The 18468-nt window shown below is 36.0% G+C and overlaps 1 protein-coding gene across 1 annotated transcript in view; it reads left to right on the top strand.

The window, feature by feature from the left end:
- The window catches only part of KLB (klotho beta), a 34554-nt gene that overhangs the window by 3053 nt on the left and 13033 nt on the right, over positions 1–18468 (top strand). The window lies entirely within an intron of this gene.

Here is an 18468-nt window from a genome sequence, read left to right as displayed (position 1 = left end):
TTTTATGTTACAGTCAAGTAGTTATTCCTTATTGTGCTATCTTGTGACTCAGAAGCATTCTTTAAGATTAGTTTTTACTCCAAGTTAACCCATTTTGTTCAGTTTAAAAAGCTTAATACAAAACTAAATTCATGGGTGCTAGACCCCAATCCTCAGATATTGAAACGATTTCATAGTGACTATAGGAGTCTTTTAGTGCCAGGATGGTCTTGAAAACTCCACCTCATTCTGAAATGTTCTGGTTTGGAGGAAACCTGAATAGTCTAGCCAATCCTGAGACTGATCTGGAATTTAGATTCCACTTCATTGCAGACCTGGTGATAACCTTAAAGTGAGTCTAAGCCTTGGGTAAAATTTTGCCATAATCACACCTACTAATAGATGCTCCACTCTGAGTTTTAAACAATATTTGAAATAGAGAGAGGGTACATTTTTTGGCCTGACCATCTCTAAACACAGTTATCAGAGCTTTAAATATTACCTCTAATTTTTGCAACAACCTTGCCAAGTACCTATTATTATCCCCAATTCACAAAGAGGTATTTCTAACAGGCATCACGTCACTCCCCTCCATAAAATTCATTAGTGGCTCCTCAAAGCTTTTGGGATAAAGTCCCAATATTTCATCAAGATCTTTAAGACACAAGCCCTGACCTCCATCCCAGCCTCCTTCCTGACCATTCTCCCACCCCTGTCATGAAGTCAACCCCTTAGCACAACCCATACTCCACCATATGCACTACCAGGAGTATCTTGATTTTATCTTCTATTCCTCTTCACTCAGCCTCTACTAGTGCTCTGTGCAGCTAGAATACACTTCTTCCTCCCTGTTTTACCCATCTAATGTCCTTCAAGACTTAATTTAGGCAGTCACCACCTCCAAGTTAATCTTGACTCTTTAGGGTTAGTGCTCCTCCTGGGGGCTCCTGTAATCAGATGTGCTGGCTTCTACCACAGCACTCACACCACATAGTGACTCTTCTGCGTACCCAACTAGCCTGAGAGTTCCTTGAAAGGATAGACTGTTTTTTAACTTGCTTTTAGTCTTCCAGCACCTGCCACAGATTATTAAGTACTTGCTAGGTATAAATGTTGAATGAATGGCTTAGGATGTCTAGCTTAACCTTGTAACCAAAGAACCAATCTCAACTTCAAAATTCATATTTCATTACATTATTTCTAATTCTTGAAATATTGCCTATATTAATCCAGTGGTGTATTAGTCAGGACTCTTTTGATTACAAGTGACAGAAACCTAATTCAAGGTGCCTAAAGCAAAATCAAGCAACTTCCTGGCTTGACAACCAAATCCCAGGGATAAATGGACCCAGTACCAAGACACTCTCAGAAACCCTTTTTCTCAGTCTCTCATGCCCATTTCTTCTTCTGGGTTGACATCATTCTCTTAGAGAAAAGATTTCTCTCTCCTAAGTTCAGTTTTTAAAATCCCAGAGACAGATTCTAGCCTGTTTGGCTCTCATACATCAAGTGTCACATTAGCAAAGGCAGTAATGGTGCCTGTTTTAGTTTTGTTTTCAAAACAATAAATATGCAAAATAATTTAAATTTGTAGACACACACACCCCTGCCACCACCCCAAGAAATGGAACATTTGAGAGTATCTGAGTAAACATGCACAAAGGTTGGGGAAGATGAGTTTGCTCATAAAATGGTAACTTTTTCAGTTTATTAGTCCATTAAATACTGCCAACTTCCATGATAGTTTTGACCACTACATGGCTTGCAATTATTATCTTTCATAGACATGTACTGTTTACATAGTATCAGGATTTCTCAATCTCAGCACTATTGACATTTGGGGCCAAAAATTCTTTGTTGTAATGGGCTGCCCTGTGCCATTACAGGCTATTGAGCAGCATCCCTGGCCTTTACCAGCTAGATGACAGTAGCACCCTTGCCCCCAGGATTGTGACCACCAAAATTGTCTCCAGATATTACCAAATGTCCCTGGGTTGAGGGACAAATTCTTCTGCCACCCCTCCCTTGAAAACCACTGACTTAAACCTATAATAGGTAACTGGTTAAATACATGAAGCATGAAGACCAAGGTCATGGAAATATAATTAGTATGAGGGACATAAAATTGCCTGAAGGAGATTTTTCGCCAGACGTGTAGTTGCTTTCATAAACTCTAAATGTTTTTGAAGAAGAAACAATGCTTTAAAAAATGTTACATGAGGAAACAGCATTGATGATTATATCATTATATTTGGCTTTGCACATACTGGGCATAAAGACTCTCCCTACCAGCTTTGCACTACTTGTGAAATACTTGAGAGACCTGTCCCAAACCATTTCTTTTATATAGTTATTTATGAACAATACACTACAACTACTTTTTGAAAGCTTGTACTTCTTTTAAAAGCAGAATTCAAGAATTCAAAGAAAATATTATATAAGCAATTTTTATCCATTTTTGATGTATAACATCATGTTTCACAAAGTTTTTTTGGTACATCACTTCATGTTTTTGTTTTTGCTAGTTTTTTTGTTTGCTGTTTGCACATCCAAGTACCACATGTACTATTATTTACTAGAGCATTTTTCTTTAAAGTGCTTATTTTGAAGGCTTCTATCCCACTATATATGAGAAAGCAGTATTTTATAATACCCTTAAAATAAATATGTAATATTTAAAATTAGAAATTTTCATCTTTGTTAGACCCAAAGTCATCCACCACACAAAAAGAAGTAGGTATAGCAGACTTAGAAAATACCACTGAATATGTAAATTTTTTCTGAGTTTTAGTATACATTTGGTCCTAAAACAAAACACAGTATCATTTTAAAATGTGTGTTAAGATGTTTTTTCTTATGGAATTAAAATAATTTTAATAGTGTAATAGTATTTATTAAATGAGAAAGTGCCAATATTTGTGTTTATGTATATGAGCATTTTAAACATTCATAATATATTTCCTGAATATTTTGTTTATTTTAAAACAATTACTTCAATATAATCCTTAATAAAATAGACTTATATAAAATAAAATAAATGTCAACACTTTTTTGAATCTCACACAAATGATGAAATGATTTTTTAAATTCCTCAGGGATTCAAGAGATTGCTTAATACTGTGAAAGAGGCTTTCAGGACAAGAAATGTTAAGAAACTCTGTTCTTGGTCAAGGCATCACCAACTTGTTCATAAGCCTGGGATAAGACTATTTATTTCCCATTTTTCCACCTCTTTGAGGAAATTTGTCTTAATATTTCTTGGCATCATTCCTTCAGAGAAGCTCACACAGGCTGAGTATGTATTAAGTATTCAATAAGTTGACTATTTTCTATTTAAGTAAGATCTACATTGTCCCAGAAAGGATTTAAAAGAGCAAATGCATAAAAGTGGATTTAAGACACACACACACACACACACACACACACACACACACACACACACACACTCAGACTATGGCATATAGTCTTATCAAAACATCAAATCATGTATGTCTATTTCCATTAAAAATTTTAAATTAAAAACCCATATTGAAACAAGCTGCAGAATGTTGACCACTCTTAAAGCTGAGTGATGTGTTCATGAGGGTTCATTATATTATTCTTTCTATTTTTACATGTTATGACAATTTCTACAAGTAAAAGTAAAAAATAAATACTAAGAAGGTAAAAAGAATATGTTTTAAAAGAAAACACTCATCTCTATACAGTATACTTCTTAAAGGCTTTGTCAAAATCTTTACCAAAATTTAGTGTTAAAACTACAAAAACAGCTGTGAGAGAGCCATGATCACATGAGTAACAGCTAAGCCTTCTTTGCCAACAGACTGTGCAACTGCTTTCCTGAACAAGAAGACTGAAGGTTCCACAGGCACGTTTAAATAGATTAAATGTCATTATAAACCTCTTTGGCCCAACCCCACCACCAGCATCTTAAAGATTAAGTGCAATTATTTTGAAATGGAAATGCTAGCAGAAGCCTATTTTAGCTTGTCTTTGTTGGATAGAAGCAAAATCTTCAAGAATCATGTGAAATGACTTTTTACCCATGAGGGAAAAAATGTTACAAGACAGTAACATACCAAAATTAATTTTTGAAAATCTTGTAGCTAAAAAATTAGCCCAAGCTTTTCTGTCACTGAAAGATAGAGGAAGAAGGCTTAAAAAAAAAAAAAACATCATTTGCTACTTTCCAGCACTTTCTTCTCCCACACCAAAACAAACAAAAACACAGAAATGGGGAGAAAAAAGGACAGAGATTAGTTTTACTTCTTATAGTGGATGATTGAGGCAAGTATTCAGTTAACTATTTGACAATCTATCATAATAGTCTTAATTGTTGTTATGATAAGAAGAATATTTAATTGCATACCTACTGTACTGTCAGAAACTATACTAGGTATTTTTTATATATTATCTCATTTAATTCTCACATTAGCCCTGCCAGGTAGGTATTCTTACAGCCATTTACAATTGATGAAACTAAAGCCCAGAGAAGTTTGCCTGAGGATTTAGTTTTCAAAGTGTGTTTTTAGCTCCATAGTAAGTGTCAGAGCCGAAATTCAAATTTTATGTGTCTGAATCTAAGCTAGTAAGAAATTTCTTACTAGGTTTAATGACATGTATCAGCTACTTAGCTTCAATGAAAAAGAAAAATTTACAGCCTTGTAACACATAGCAGCCACTTGTGTTCATGTTGACTTAATATTTGACTTCTGTTTACCTGTTTAAAAACCAAAACAATCCATCCACGTTTTATTTGTCCACAAAAATCTATGAACAATTTATCCCTGACTCATACATTAACCATGAGATTTTTCACTTGTCACCATGATTTTAATTTTCATTTGCTCAAACTTTAGTGTCCCATTAAGGGGATGTTAAATCTCATATGTGTGCCCTTAGTAATACCATCTAAAGTTTAACTAAATGTTAATGCAATTATTCATTTAATTGACTAATGCATAGTACCTACATTATAATTCCAACTCATCTCCATTAGGATCTAAGGCACTTCTAACACAATATGGGAAATAATTATCCAACAATTTTAAACTATCATTCTTAGAGATATTTCCAATCAAATTTGAATAAGATGGATGGAAACTGCTTTTGGATAAGAATTGACAAAGACAGTTTCTGTGATCAGAATACCATTGTTAGATGTAAGAATTGTAAAGAACGTAAGTGTAGAAGACGACTGGTTTTCTAAACCTTCAAGAGAGCAATATTTACTTTTTTTAATCATTAAGTCAAAAAAATTATACTTAAGTGAATGATTAACAAGAGTTTAAATAAGTGTAATTATAAATGCTCAGAAAATAACATTGTGATCATATTTAAACAGCTTGATTTGATATGAACACTCTCATATGGGGAAATTAGGCCCAACTACAAATCAGAAAACATTGTAAGTAATGGAAACAGTGCTAGAAATGGTGAAATTATGAATTGAGGGAAACTTTGTTTGTAGAACAAAGTGAGTCATTTAATTGCATATAAAGATTCTCACTGAGAAAACTCAACATTAGAAAATAGTCTATGTTAAAAGAAATGAAGTAAGTAAAACTATTGAACATTAATGATTCTGTTGCTGAGTAGTAGGGATGCTGAGAATAGATCATAACCTTCTAACTTACTAACTTATAAGAGGGAATCACAAAAGCAGTTAAAGTTGTTCCTGGATGTTTTATAGTGCTACTTGAAAGTGTTCTGGGACAGCCTTGAGGCTGATGAAAACCAGGAGCTTACGGTATTTGGAGGACTCCAGTGGTTGGCTCTTCATAGCATCATATCTTGCCAAAGATTATGTGACTGCAACTTAGTTAAGGGCTGGGGCTTTCTGTTACCAGTTTTTTCACATTAATCATGTATGTATTATAGGTCTCCTCCTTTTACCTATGAATATCAACATATTATTATGGAATAAATAGACATTCACTAATATATAATGATATCCAGAATAACTAAACTTTTTAATAGCTGGCATTTTCCTTGAGGTTTTTGGAACTTTGGAAAAACAAATATTTTTTCTATGTATACAGAAGCACGTACATAGAGTCATTTTTTTTTTTTTTTACAAAATTTGGATCATATTAAGTGTTAGTTGTCATCTCTGATTAATTGAAATGTAACAGTATATTTTTATTTCACTTTTTTCTGTACTTCTCTCTCCTGTTAGAGCTCAGAGATCACCTGCAGGCAGGAACTTTATATATATATATATATTTTTTTTTTTTTGAGAGGGCATCTCTCATATTTATTGATCAAATGGTTATTAACAACAATAAAATTCTGTATAGGGGAGTCAATGCTCAATGCACAATCATTAATCCAAATCCACCCCCAGCCTAATTCTCATCAGTCTCCAATCTTCTGAAGCATAACGAACAAGTTCTTACATGGTGAACAAATTCTTACATAGTGAATAAGTTCTTACATGGTGAACAGTACAAGGGCAGTCATCACAGAAACTTTCGGTTTTGATCACGCATTATGAACTATAAACAATCAGGTCAAATACGAATATTCGTTTGATTTTTATACTTGATTTATATATGGATTCCACATTTCTCCCTTTATTATTATTATTTTTTTTTAAATAAAATGCTGAAGTGGTAGGTAGGTGCAAGATAAAGGTAGAAAACATAGTTTAGTGTTGTAAGAGAGCAAATGTAGATGATCAGGTGTGTGCCTGTAGACTATGTGTTAATCCAAGCTAGGCAATCCAAGGGCAATAAAACATCCACGGATGCAGAAGATTTCTCTCAAAACAGGGGGGGGTGAGGTTCTAAGCCTCACCACTGTTGATCCCCAATTTCTCACCTGATGGCCCCCCTGTGACTGTGCCTGTCTTAGGTTAGGAACTATATTTTTAATGCTTTTTCTAAATGCCTACCAAAGTACCTTGTATTTGTTAAATAAGTGTTTGTAGGCCTGAATTTAAGCAATTTTTCAATGTAAATGAATTCATTTTTCTTCACTCTTTAGAGTGAAGAAAGAGGTAAAATAATAGCCATGGGTTAAAGAAAGGGACAAATAAAAATGATTTATCTAACCTTCTTTTGTTGATATATACAATTTCTATAAGGGAAAAAGAATTAAACAGAACAGAAGGTAATGCTGAATTCTCTGTTTGGGTACCACGATGGTCCCCAGCTGGTGAGGCTGGATGAAGGTATAATCAAAACCACGACTCTCAGATTGTCTCTTTTGCAGAGTGCTCCGGCACGCAAACCCTGTCACGCAGCATTCTCAGTGGGCTGAGCCTTGTTTTCGTGCATTGCTGTTCGATCTCCTTTGGGTCTAAGAAGTGAAAGTGTGTTTCAAAGGTGCATAATTTAATGTGCTTAATGTCCTGGAAATGACAGTAACATAGAAGGCTGAGGACTTAGTTCTAATTCTAGCTGTGCCACTAATGAGACCTTGGGCAAGTCACTTATTTATTGGGCTTCAGCATCTATCACAGAAAATTTCTAAAAATTGTATCAAATGAGGTCTAAGGTCCATCCTCTACCTCTAATTAACAGGCAAAGAGCACAGAACTTGGAACAATACAGCCTGATCTTGATTTTGCTCATGAAACTAGAAAGTTACCTACCCTCCCCTTGCTTTCCTCTGTTCTAAAATGGGAATGATAATAGTGTTTACCTCATAAGATATAAATGAGAGAGTACATGGGAAGCACTCACAACAGTGCTCAGCACATTTGGTACCAAAAGCATGTAAGTTCTTATTACTATTCATAGTATATCTATGGTTCTGTAATTTAATCATTATTCTGGTACATTTGATCATGGAAGTCACTCATATTAAGAACCATTTAATTATGACTTACCTGAAGGTGGTGCTGTGCTAAATGCTAGCAACCACACCATCCTTGCCCTCTCAGGCTAACACAGTGGTGCAAAGATCACCATTCTCAGTCACAACAGTCAAGTGCACAGGTTGTCCCTAAGGAATTCATTTAGCCTTTGACACCAATGAGGACAATATTCAATGCCAACATTGCTGGTTCTAGGAAAGAGATACAGGGAATTACACATGAATATAATATGCTGTGCTAGACACGTGGACAACTCATGGTTTTCTTAACACTCCAAATTTGCTGGCAGGTCCTCCATGACCTTTTCTAGATGATTCTGAATTCCAGACATACACAGTTATTTTGTTCTCAGCATTCAAGAGTGAGATAGGCTATCCTCATTTTGGAACTGTTAAGTTCTTTCAGTAACCAAGTATAGCAAAAAGAAAATATAATTTAAAAACAGTAGGTGTGGTTCATATCAAATGGTGTTTTCCCAACAGCTTCAAAGTATAGAACTGGTGGGACATACAGAACGCTGGATAGTTAGTAAAATGATCCGAGGGGTCTGGGTTCAAATTCTAGCTCCACCATTGTCCAGCTTTTATGAACTTCAGTTTCTTCTCTTAAATGAGAAAAATTAAATCTGCCTTACAGAGTCTGTGTTGCCAACAAAGAATGTCAGGTGACCAACAAACTAGCCAAGCCATAGAGCATTAAAAAAAAAAGTTCTATGTCAGGCTCTCCTCTGTGTGTGTATGATGTAAACTCAAGAAGCTTGTAGGCCAGGCATGGGTCTATGTTGGGTGGGCCTGAGACTTACACAACCTGGAGCCTTCTGTAAGGAAAAAAAATACAAACTAATGGACAGAAAAGTTGGTACAAAAGAGAATATTTATTTAGAATGAGAAAAGATCATAACAAATTATTATAGTCTTAGAGAGTCAGATACCTTTTTTCCTGAAGTTTCTTTAGGGAATTTATCAGAAATATGGACCTAGAAATGATTCTAATCACAACCTGGCTTCCAGACTACCTAGAACATTTTACAGGGACCCATGCAAGTGAGGGGTTCTACAGCTTCAACTTTCTTAGGCTTGTGGTAAATCTGCCTTTGTTGCAGCCCAAAAATTGTATGTCTTTTTTTTATTGTAATAATTATATTATTTGTAATTTCCAGAGTGTTTTCTATATTGACTGCTTTTAACTCTTTATTCCTAAATCCTGAGGAAAGGCTCCAGTTACATACCCATTTTAGATTCAATTATATTCTGAGATATGGTCCTTTGCATGAAAAAATTGCTAACAAGATCACAATTTCTAATGTTTTCATAACAACAGAAAGCTTAAAATATCATTCCACCCTCTGCAATGTTGGCATGCAAATGTTCTCCTTGGGCAAAGAAGTTGAACTTCAGTAAAGTACCAATTTACCAATAGTGATTTCTTCTAAGATCCCTTCTAATATCTCATAATCCATGATGCTTCACTTAATTAATTATTAACTTTATTCTAGACCTTTTTCCCTTTGTGTTGCCAGGTACAGATTCTGACTCAGACATTAGTTGAATTTAATATTATTGTTGAAATTAGAATTCTATAACAATAATAGGACCATTTTTTTGAAGGAACAAATATGTTAGAATTTAGTTTTTACATGATTCATATGGCAAAAGCTGAAACTATACAAACTGAGAACAATCAATGATTTGTTAGAATAATTTGAAAATATAATGATCAAAAAGAATATAGGAGGGAAATTACTTGAAATGAATTTTAATATCATTATTACTGAGTTTATCTATGGAAAACATGAATTTGAACTATTAAAAACAGGATCAATAAATATTTTCTTTATGAAAACTGGTAACTTTTGTTAATATTTAAATTCTTTCCTAAAAATAATGAGGGTAAGATATTATTTCCAAGCACATTTCAAGATTGTCTAAAAGAATTTAAATAAATAAGTCACATAATATATTTTAATTAGATAATACAGACACACCTCAAAATAATACAGACATGTTGCAGGTTTGGTTTTAAACCACTAAATAAAGCAAATATAAAAAAGTGAGCCAAATGAATTGTTTGGCTTCCCATTGCATATAAAGTTGTGTTTACACTATGCAAGTCTATTAAGTGTGCAATAGCATTATGTCTAAAAAAACAATGTTTAACATAATGACTCGATAATATCTTACTATGCTTATGGACAGTGATTGCAATGGGGTGGAGGAAGAGGATTGATAATATGGGTGAATGTTGAAACCACAATATTGCTCATGTGAAACCTTCGTAAAATTGTATATCAATGATACTTTAATTAAAAAATAAAAAAACAATGTTAATACCTTTATTAAAAAATACTTTATTGCTAAAAAATGCTAAGCACCATCTGAACTTTCAGCGAGTTGTAATCTTGCTGGTGGAGTGTCTTGGTGTTAAAGCCTGCTGGCTGTTCAGGGTGGTGGTTGCTGAAAGTTGGGGTGGCTGTGGCAATTTCTTAAAACAACATTGAAGTTTACCCCATTGATTAAATCTTCTTTTCACAAACTATTTCTCTATAGCATATGATGCTGTTTGATAGCATTTTACACACAGAACTTCTTTCAAAATTGAGGTCAGTCCTTTCAAACCCTGCTGCTGCTTTATCAGCTAAGTTTATGTCATATTCTAAATCCTCTGTTGTCATTTCAACAATCTTCACAGCATATTTACCAGGAATAGAGTTCATCTCAAGAAACCACTTCCTTTGCTCATCTGTAAGAAGCAATTTCTCATCTGTTTCAGTTTTATCAGGAGATCCAGCAATTCAATCACATCTTTAGGCAGCACTTCTAATTCTGTTCTCTTACTATTTCCACCACATCTGCAGTTACTTCCTCTACTGGTCTTGAATTCCCTCGAAGACATCCATAAGGATTAGAATCAACTTCTTCCATACTCCTGTTAATGTTGATATTTTGGCCTCTTTCCATGAATTTTGAGTGTACTTAATGGCATCTAAATTGGTGACTTCTTTCCTGGTGGTTTTCAATTTACCACAGAGATTCATCAGAAGAATCACTCTCTATAGCAGCTAGAGCCTTACAAAATATATTTCTTGAATAACAAGACTTGAAAGTTAAAATGACTCCTTGGTCCATGGGCTGCATATTGGCTGTTGAGTCAGGAGGCATGAAAACAATATTAATCTCATTCTCCATCTCCACCAGCACTCTTGGGTGAGCAGATGCATTATCAATGAGCTGTCATATTTTGAAGGAGATTTTTTTTTCCTGAGCAGTAGGTCTCAACAGTGGGCTTACTCTTCTTTTGTTTAAGTTTTTATTGAAATATAGTTGATACACAATATATATTGGTGTCAGATGGGCAACAGTGGGCTTACAACATTCAGAAAACCTTGTTGTAAACAGATGTGCTGTCACCCAGGCTTTGTTGTTCCATTGGTAGAGCACAAGCAGAGTAGACTTAGCATAATTCTTAAGGGCCTAGGATTTTCAGAATAAAGGAGCCTTGGCTTCAACTTCAAGTCACCTGCTGCATGAGCCCCTAACAAGACAATCAGCCTGTCCTTTGAAGCTTTGAACCAGGCATTGACCTCCCCTCTCCAGCTATGGAAGTCCTAGATGGCATCTTGGCATCTTCTTCCAGTATGAGGCTGTTGTACCTACATGGAAATTTTTGTTTAGTGGAGCCACCTTCATTAATTATCTTTTGGATAACTTCCTGCAGCTTCTACATCAGCACTTGCTACTTCACTTTGCACTTTTGTGTTTCCTTAAACCTCATGAAACAGCCTCTGCTAGCTTCCAAGTTTTCTTCTGCAGCTTCCTGACCTTTCTCAGCCTTCAAAGAATTGAAGAGAGTTAGCGCCTTGCTCTGGATTAGGTTTTGGCTTAAGGGAGTGTGTGGATGGTTTGATCTACTATCCAGACCACTGAAACTTCATATCAGCAGCAAGGCTGTTTTGCTTTCCTATCATTCATGTGTTCACTGGAGTAGCAATCTTTATTTCCTTCAGGAACTTTCCTTTTGCATTTACTTGGCTAAGTGGTGCAAGGGACTTACCTTTTGGCCTATTTGGCTTTAGAGATGCCTTTCTCACTAAGCTTAATCATTTCTAGCTTTTGATTTAAAGTGAGAGATGTGACTCTTCCTTTCATACTCTTGAATACTTAGAGGCCATCATAGGGTTATTAATTGGCTTAAATTCAGTATTGTTGTGTCTCAGGGAATAGGGAGGCTCAAGGAGAGGGAGAAAAAGGCCAGTCAGTGGAGCAGTCAGAACACACACATTTATCAATTAAGTTTGCAGTCTTGTACAGTCGTGGCCCACGCCACCCACAAACAATTACAATATAATGTCAAAGATCACAGATCATAGATCACCATGATACATAAGGTAATAACAAAAAAAATGTGAAATACTGTAAGAATTACCAAAATGTGACACAAAGACATGAAGTGAACAAATGCTGTAGGAAAAATGGCACTGATAGACTTGCTCAATGCAAGGTTGCCACAAACCTTCAATTTGTCAAAAAACATAGTATAGTAAAACAAGTAAAACAAGGTATGCCTGAGGTACAGTAAAACAAGGTGTGCCTGTAGTATAGTAACTAGGTATGCCCAGTTATAGGAAAACAAGGTATGCCTATAGTACAGTAAAACAAGGTATGCCCGTGGTCACAGTAAAATGAGGCATGCCTGTAGTGACATAATTTCTTAGCATGAATAGTAAAGTTTACATACCTTAAGCACACAAGAAATATTGTGGAATTCAGCATAAATTAATGAATGTTTAATAATGTGGAAAAGCAGTAATTGTAATTAGTAGAAAACTTTATATTAATATAAGGAAGTGCTGAGCAGATAAAAATGAACCAAACTGAAACATCTTCTCATGTTGACAGATAGTAACCGCACTACTGGGGGTGAGGATTTAATAATATGGGTAACTGTTGAACCATTGTGTTGTTTACTTGAAACCAATATAAGATAGTATATCAACTATACTTCAATAGAAAAAATGAATGAAACTGAAATTAATCCCAAGCCAAACGGACAATGAGTAACACTCAATCAGCTACAAAAAATAAACTAGAACAAAATGTCCAGTCATGAAATGCGAGAGGTAAGGGATAGTCAGCTGCAGAACACTCTTTATGCCCACAGACTTGTTTTCATTGTTTTCCACAGCAAGTTAAGTTACTTTCAACTTATTCTCTTGAAGTACTTCAGATTTGCATTTGTATAGTTTTCATAGGGTCTACACATATTTTATTCATTCAATCTCCACAATTCTCTAGAGTATTTATTTTTAGCTCAGTGCAATGGAGAAGGGACTTGAGGCTGCCGAGAAGGAAATGATTTATCTAATATCATAAAGCTGGCAGCCAGACCAGTACTAGGGCCTGGGTCTCTTGCTTTCAAGACCCAGGTCCTTTCCCCTACAGTACCATGTCGATGAGTAGCACTTTACATCATTCTTGATGACCATTTATCCCCAAATAGAGCAATCAACATTTGGAAGCACATGATCAAAAGACACTCACACTGTTGGATAAAATGTGTGAAAAGCAATTTGGAAATACATAAAACAATTTTAAAAATAGGTAGCCCATTCCCAGGAAAACAATAGAAATAACTCAAACAAAGCAAAAGCTATGTGTCCAAAGTTAGTTATTACAACATTATTTATGACAGAAAGAAAGAGAGGGAAGGAAGAAAGGGAGGGAGGGAGGGAGGAAAGAAGGAAGGAAGGGAGGACAAACTAATTTCTATCAAAAGAGGAATGACTAAGTAAATCATAATTCATCAGATTGGTGAGTTTGTTATATGGTTAAGATAATCATGAAGATTAAAACCAATATCGAAAATGTTCAATGTGACTTTAGCTGGGAAATATCTTTGGAAAAGCTGAAGGGAACACAAAAATATAAAAAAGTTAGCTATGATTGTAGTTTTAAAATAAATTTTCTTTAGGTGTTTTTATTTAATACTTTATAAATAGCTTTAACAATACACAGATTTATAGTTCACATGAAGATATTACAGTCAAAATGTGACTAAAATCATGCACAGGCTTGGAAACATAATGTTAGACAAATGATGGGGGTTCCTCAAAGACAGACATGAATGACGTGCTAGGTTTATGTCTTCAGCCCATGCCTTCCATAGCTTTCCTCCCACCAGTGTCCCATCATGTCTTCCTGACCTCTAACCTCTTCTTCATCTTGGTTTCTAAAGTTGTGCCAGCTATCTTATTTGCTTCCTATCATCCATAGAATTTATCTGAGTCTGGACTTCCAGGGGTATCAAAGAAAGCTACTGCAGGAGACTAAAGGAGAGAACAGAAGGAGGTATTAGGCCCCTGGCTGTCTCTCATTGACATTAGGCTTTGATAGCTGGTTCAAAAAGAAAAAGCTGCTGACTTCCCCTGTAAGCTACTGAATCTAAAGAACAAAGGTTGAAGCTCTCTTAAATCAATCATTCCAAAGGTAGATGGCCTTGTACAAGGTAGAGGGTAGCCTTGGAAAATCGCACAAGGACTGTTGTGCAAGGTTACAGGGCCCCATTTGCAACCCTCCCTTTCCAACTTCAGTTTAGTTTTCCCAACAGACCTTCTCTTTGAGTGTCAGACCAAAGGACTTATATAGATATCCCAGTTTTGTCAAGATTTGTGTCAAACTCACTATCTCAGAGCAATACTTTTTACCTTGTTATTTGGCAAACAGGATCAAGCTATAAGCATAAGCACTGCACACAGAACCTCCCCCACGTTCTCTTCATGAGAATGGAGAGGCTGTCTTTAGCCCACAGTAAAGATAACCCTAGATACCTTGATAAACTATGCAAATAGCAGCAAAGGTGAAAGAGACACTGTGGAACATGAAGGTCACCTTGGGCATGACAACACATGCACATATGTGTCTCTAGAAAACTTGCTGGGGAAGGTATTGCAGAGGCACGTAGCTGTTGTCTTTTAAGATGTCCTAGTCCTCATTGAAATGCTGATGTAGCCACGAGTTCATCGCGGCTCAGGTCATCTCTCACATCCTCACTGGAATATGCAATAGAACATCTATTTGGAAGAAACTCCCTGCTCCTTTTTTTTTTAATTGGGGCTGGTTAATTCTTATTAGGACTGGCTTAATAAATTTATGCTGATTCCATCTCACTCTCCCTTTAGTGTCTGAGGGCATCATATTTGCAGAGCAGCTAACTCATGGCTCAGAATCTTACATGTGTTCAGTGCTTTACAGTTTACATAGCAGAGGTGCACAACAGCCAGAAGATATAATGATCACTGTGGCTTTTATGGACAACAGCACTGAGGCTACCAAAGGATTAAGTAACTGATTAGAATAAAGCAAAGAATGCCCCCTTTGAATTCTAGTAATGCATGATTGCTTTTGTTTGAATTTTTTAAAAAAGCAGTTCTCAAGACTTTCTGTTGTGATTCCAGCCCCAGAAAGTGCAACTGAGACTACTTAAGGTGGAGTCTGTCCCAGGCTCCCGTGATCCCTTCCAGAAGCTTGAAACTCAGGTTGGAGGCAAAGGAGGAGGCTACAGCCTGAACTCCTCTCTAAAAGGAGAGCATTCTTTTTTTTTTTCAGTTCTATTGTACTTTATTGAATTTTTTTTGATCTTGTTAATGTACAATTACTTGAACATTATGGTTACTAGACTCCCCCTATAATCAAGTCCCCCCCACATACCCCATTACAGTCACTGTCCATCAGTGTAGTAAGATGCTATAGAATCATTACTAGTCTTCTCTGTATATACTGCCTTCCCCATGTCCCCACCTCTCTACACTATGTGTGCTAATTGTAATGCCCCATTTTCCCCCTTATCTCTCCCTTCCCACCCATCCTCCCCAGTTCCTTTCCCTTTGGTAACTGTTAGTCCATTCTTGGGTACTGTGAGTCTGCTGCTGTTTCCTTCCTTCAGTTTTTTTCTTTGTTGTTATACTCCACAGATGAGTGAAATCATTTGATACTTGTCTTTCTCCACCTGGCTTATTGCACTTAGCATAATACCCTTTAGCTCCATCATGTTGTTGCAAAAGGTAGGATTAGTTTTCTTCTTATGGCTGAATAATATTCCATTGTGTATATGTACCACTTCTTCTTTATACATTCATCTACTGATGGACACTTGGGTTGCTTCCATTTCTTGGCTATTGTATATAGTGCTGTGATAAACATAGGCATGTATATGTCTTTTTCAAACTGGGCTGCTGCATTCTTAGGGTAAATTCCTAGAAGTGGAATTCCTGGGTCAAATGGTATTTCTATTTTTAGTTTTTTGAGGAACCTTCATAATGCTTTCCACAATGGTTGAACTAATTTATATTCCCACCAGTGTAGGAGGGTTCCCCTTTCTCCACATCCTCGCCAACATTTCTTGTTGTTTGTCTTTTGGATGTTGGCCATCCTAACTGGTGTGAGGTGATATCTCATTGTGGTTTTAATTTACATTTCTATGATGACTAGTGATGTGGAACATCTTTTCGTGTGTCTGTTGACCATCTGAATTTCTTCTTTGGAAAACTGTCTGTTCATCTCCTCTGCTCATTTTTTAATTGGATTATTTGTTTTTTGTTTGTTGAGGTGTGTGAGCTCTTTATATATTTTGGATGTCAACCTTTTATTGCATCTGTCATTTATGAATATATTCTCCCATACTGTAGGATGTCTTTTTGATTTATTGATGGTAATCTTTGCTGTACAGAAGCTTTTTAGTTGATATAGTCCCACTTGTTCATTTTTACTTTTGTTTCCCTTGCCCGGGGATATATATTCATGAAGAAGTCACTCATGTTTATGTCCAAGAGATTTTTGCCTATGTTTTTTTCTAAGAGTTTTATGGTTTCATGGCTTACATTCAGGTCTTTGATCCATTTTGAGTTTACTTTTGTGTACGGGGTTAGACAATAATCCAGTTTCATTCTCTTACATGTAGCTGTCCAGTTTTGCCAACACCAGCTGTTGAAGAGGCTGTCATTTCCCCATTGTATGTCCATGGCTCCTTTATCATATATTAATTGACCATATATGCTTGGGTTTATATTTGGACTGTCTAGTCTGTTCCACTAGTCTATGGGTTTGTTCTTGTGCCAAGAGGAGAGAATTCTTAAGTAGCCTTGGGAATATTTGGGTACTAAATGGTTTCAGGATTTTTCAATGAAAATGGAGCAAAGGCAGGTAGACAGAGGTAATACCTGGAGGTTCTCCTTCAGAAAAATCTTTCAGGGAATGATTTGAATTAGTTGTTCATGTATAAAACAAGGAGGCATCAGTTCTGCGATCCTCACCTCTTACATTAATGCCTACCTTTACCCATTGTAACAGGCCTCATTGGAATATTTTCAATGTTCACAGGATCTACAAGATTTGAACTATTGTTTGTATTTGATTATTTTTGACCTACAAAATGCACTTTGAGATAACTCAACTCAATATAAAATATCCCTAATGAGCCAAAGAAAAGCAAAGAACAAAACTGAAAGCAGACTTTGTGGGTTAAAAATAGTAAAGGTTTGTATACTTGGGTTAGAAACATCCAAATAGGGGAGAAATTGGGAGACCTGGGAAGAGATGTCAAGCAAGTCAAATGCTGAGGGGAATCGAGGTGGCTGCAGTACAATCAAAGGACAATTCCGTGGCTGGTCTAGACAGAGAAGTGGCCTTGAGCATTTAACTGGCCTGGAGTCCTTAATGGTAGTCCCTAATTTTTATTTGCTCCTCCTTCTGATTTAGCTCATACCTTTTTACTGAACTTAAAATTAGTTTTCATTTAGTGACCTATTGTGTACATTTTATATGTTTCTCTTTCACAATTCAATCTTACTTTCCCAGTGAGATTACTGACTCCTGAGGGTAAGTTCCTATGCCATTTATTCAGCCTTTCAGGGCAGGGAAATAAGCACTGAGTTAAGTGCTCAGGAAATATCTATTACATAAACTGGAAACTGATCATGAGTCTCTGTTACCAGAGAGCTCAGCTGGAAAAGCAAACTCTGGAAGGACCAATAAATAATGACATCCACCTTTTGGAAGTACCTCCTAGGTGCTCTCTTCCATGCTATATGTTTAGTATATACATTTGCTCCACCCCAACAACAACTGTTCAGAGTATTATTATTACTAACTTCATTTTCCAACTGAGAATACTAAGAGATATCAGAGAGACTAAATGGCTTGTCTAAACCACACTGTAAGTACCTGAACTTCAAAGCCAAGTGTGCTTACCCCAAAGCCCACCCTCTTTCCACTGGTTTTCTGCTTTGTGCCTGCCACCCTTTTATAATAATAGTAACAATAACCAAGGCTTATAATCTTACTACACTGATGGACAGTGACTGCAATGGAGTATGAAGGGGGACTCGATAGTATGGGTGAGTGTAGTAACCACATTGTTTTTCATGTGAAACCTTCATAAGAGTGTAATATCAATAATACCTTAATAATAAATAAATTAGGCTTGTTTACAGAGGTTACTCTGTGCCAGGCAGTGTTCTAAAGTCCTTTACATACATTACTTCCTTCAATCCTCACAACAAGCCTAGTAAGTGGGCTCCATTCAGTAACAGAGTTTAAAGACTGCATTATCCTGGACTTCTAAATTAGAGCCAGAAGGAGATTCTGTAGAACAATAAAACATAATTCCTCTGTGCC

Source organism: Manis javanica, chromosome 5 (genome assembly GCF_040802235.1).
Source record: "Manis javanica isolate MJ-LG chromosome 5, MJ_LKY, whole genome shotgun sequence".
NCBI lineage: Eukaryota > Metazoa > Chordata > Mammalia > Pholidota > Manidae > Manis > Manis javanica.
This window is presented reverse-complemented; position numbering and strand designations above follow the sequence as displayed.